Below are 3,880 nucleotides of genomic sequence, written 5' to 3'. Positions count from 1 at the left end.
ACAAAGCTGTTATTTTTCAAGCTAAGCATTAGCCCTACACTACCATTTAACCCTTACACCACATCTCCCTGTGTTCACCAACCCAGAAGCTCTCTAAACCCTGTCCTTCTGAGGTTTTGTGAAGGCCTCATGACACAGGCATGATTGAGGGTTGGTCCTCGATGACTGAACTCAATCTCCAGCCCCCTCCCCTCCCCAGAGGTCAGGGCAGAGGTTGGCAGTTCCAACCCCCTAATCGCAGGAGTTCCTCGGGCCACCAGCCCCCGTCCTTGGGTACTTCCCAAAGTCACTTCATTAACCCAAATTCCGGGTGGGATTGAAAGGGGCTTGTCACGAAGACAAGCCTTTAAGGTTCTGGAACTGTTTCGGGAACTGAGGGCCAAAGACCGAATATTATCATTGTTGCTTCTTCTTCACTCCCAACGGTCCAAGTTTCCTCTTCGGTCTGAAGAAACATCTTTTGGCTCTTCCTTTAAAGCAGATCTGCCAGCTATGGATTCTCTTAGCTATTCTCATCTGAAGATGTCTCCATTTTACCTCCATTCCTGAGGGCTATCCCACAGGATAGAGAATCCTGAGTTCTCAGTTATTTTCAGCACTTTAAGAAATGTGTCCCTTTTTCTGGCCTCCTTAGTTTGTGATGAAAAAATGGACTGTCGTTTGAACTCTCCCCTATAGGTAACGTTTCGTTTTCTCCGGCTGCTTTCAAGATGTGTTTTAGTTTTCGACTGTTTAGGACGTGTCTGGCGTGGATTTCTTTGGGTCGAACCCGTTTCCCGTTCACTCGGCTTACCCGGGAGGTTGTCAGCCCCTCATTTCCGCAGATGTTTATAAAGCGTTATGCTTGCTCTTCTCGTGCTGTGACTCCTACTGATGGGGTCTGGGGGTGATGGTGGGGTTCGTGGGGTCTGGAGCTGATGGCCAAGAAAGAACTCTTGAAGACGACTTTGGTACAAAAGGTGATTTCATTAAAGCATGGGGACAAGGACCCGTGGGCAGGAAGAGCTGCCCTGGGGTTGTGCAGAGTGACTGCTTATCTCCCGTGGAGTTTGGAGGGGAGGTAAAGTCAAGAGTCAGTTTCTTAAAGGGATTTCCATATGCTAAAGAGGAGTTACAGATTACTGGAGGCCTAGCTATTGTCAAGCTAAGGTTGTTTTTCCCTCTAGCGAAGCATTATCATTAAGGTAGTGGGGAGTTCCTGGAGATCTATTGATGAGATATTTGTAACCTGGTGGAGACTAGCAGTTTAACCATTTGCTTTCTGTCCTTTCCTTTGTTCTTGGGCAGCCAGGAGTGCCTGAGGAACCTCACACTTATCCCACCTTGGTGGGGCGGGAGCAGGGGGAGGGGCAGGGGTTGTGCTAGCTTGTGCTTGGCCCTCAACTTGCCTTATGGTCCCTCGTCGCTATGACCTGACCCTGAAACTTTTCCTTTCTTCTCTGTTGATCGGAATGGAGGACTTGTGTTGAACTCTACAGTAATCCTAGGCATTTTGAATGTTGCATGAGGAGGTGGGAGCCAATCCTATGGAGAACGCTGAGCTTTGTCTTGGCAAGTAATCAGTCTGGTTAGGTTTGGGCCATACGTTCTGTGAGTGCTGGTTCTCACGTCAGTGCGGTTTTCCAAGCCTTTGCAAGTGCTATTTGGATCTGTCACCATCTTGGGACCCCTGGGAGACCCGGGGAGGGAATCTTCCTATCAGCTCAGGTCTCCGATGTGCTTGGTACGCCAGTTAGGACCAGCTCCTTGGGTGCACAGCGTGAACAGGTGAGCAGGTCAGGGCTGAGCCAGAGCTCGAGAATAACTTCGCGGAGTCACTTGTGTGAGCTCTTCCCTCGCTACTCTCTCCCCGGCACTTTCTGGGTCCTCTAGCCCACCACTTCCGGCCCACTCCTGTAACCGAGCCCCGTCCTTCAGAGAGGAGGGCGAGCACACGGGCTCAGCCTTACCTCCTTGGTGCCACAGCTCTACCAAATGGAAGAGAAATTGCCTTCCCTCAGACTCTCGGCTCCCGCAGGCCTCCTGTTGGCAGCCGAGGGAGGCCTCGCCTGAAACATGGAGACAAAGGAGGGGAAGAAGCGGGCATCTCCCCCACTCTTTCTGGGCTCTAGCATTTGTGTTTCTCAAGCCTGGCTTCTCTAGGATCCCGGCACCACCGTGCCCACTGCTGCATCTGGGGCTGCGTTGCGTTCCGGCTGGGAGACCCAGAGGACCACGAAGCCGGCACACTCACCACCTCGGGGGTGCTTGGAATTCTGGGGTTCTCCCCAACCTGCTTGGTGCTACTTACTTCTTCGTGTCGTCCAGCGGTGGTGCCATACATTCTGTCCGGGCTTCGCAGCCGTGTTCAGCGAGAAGGGAAAGGAAGGCGTGTGTTAACTCCACGTAAGCCGGAACAACAAACCTTCCCCGCGATATTGAGAGAAAGGTCTCGAAGGCGTATGGCACTATTGCGTATTTGTGCACCGAAGAAAGGAGTCTGTGCGGCTCCACAGGTAAGTGCCTAGGGAAGAAGGTCTTCAAGCTTACCTACGCAACCTGACCCGGGGTTTCCTCGAAGAAGGAATTTCGGCGCAGGGGTGGTATCGAAAGAACTTCCACCTTTTACTCCATACCTCTTTTTGAACGATTCTAAGCATGCGCGCGTTATTGCTTTTGTAATTTTCAAAACGGGACGACGTGAGCGAAACGACAACGAAACACTTACCGTTCAACTCAAAGCGGATATCCAGAAAGCATCTTTTCCTGGGTGTAATGTATCTTGGTAACATTTGTCTGAGGGAAAAAAGAACCCATTCAGGAGTCAATGTGATCATGCATCGTACACACAGCCATTGATCTACTACTCAGAAGTATTTCCCACAGAAGTTTCAGCCCATAATCCTAAGTTTATTCACATTTTTCCAAGTAATTGCAATATTACATAGAAGCTAAAAGCAAATACGTAGTTCTTCGAAAAGACAACCCAGAATTCTCATCGGCTGAGCTTTGGGATTGTAAGTAGGCCGTATATTCCTTCAGAACGTTAAAGGGAAGGCACCACTCAAAATAACCATAAAACAACATGGCGGGAGGGGGGCAGGGGGGAGGGACAGTTCTTAAGTACAGTTTTGCAAATTGTAAAAGAAATCTCAAGAGAGGCTTCCAATGTCTTCATGCAGGTGTCCTGACTTTCAAAATGGAAATAAGTGTTAAAGCAGCAATTTATTTCCCTTTCACGCTACTAGGCTTGAAGGGAGCAAATCTGGGCCAATAATCTCGACATAGCTCCTTGCCTAGAATTTGGGATTAAGTGTGTTCTTACACTGCATTACTCCCTATTCACTCTGCTGTCCAAAAACTCCATTTCAAAAGCATTTGAAATGATCAGGTCACATTTTTAGTACTGCTTCTTAACCAACTGAGCCACCCAGGTGCCCCAGTATTCCTTTTTAAATGTTAACTTATCACCAAACTGTATAGCAGGGGCCTTATGAGTCAGGCATTAGCATTTTAGTATCAAACCAAACACAGAATCAAGATAAAGAAACATTAGCACCATTTTGTATCTAATCCAGTGTAAAACTATTTTTTACTCAGAAAAGTTGTTTTCACTTCTAACATATGCTTCGCCTCTCTCCCTCCTTGCCAATAATACTTTTGAACATTTTAAATACCAAGTACGATAACATTCCATTTTTAAAGTTTATGCTCAGTACAGCATTTCAAGTCAAAGGAGGAAGGTTATCACTAGAATTTTTTTTTTTTTTTAACTCTGCAAATTGCACAAAATTCTGTTTGGGGAGGAGAGGTTTTTTTTTGGGGGGGGGTGACGTCTAATGGCTCACAGACACCATTCTTCCGTGCAGTTTACAGAGTTTGAGTGACCTCACACACACAC

The sequence above is a fragment of the Prionailurus bengalensis genome, chromosome D2 (genome assembly GCF_016509475.1).
Source record: "Prionailurus bengalensis isolate Pbe53 chromosome D2, Fcat_Pben_1.1_paternal_pri, whole genome shotgun sequence".
In the NCBI taxonomy this organism is placed as follows: Eukaryota; Metazoa; Chordata; class Mammalia; order Carnivora; family Felidae; genus Prionailurus; species Prionailurus bengalensis.
This window is presented reverse-complemented; position numbering follows the sequence as displayed.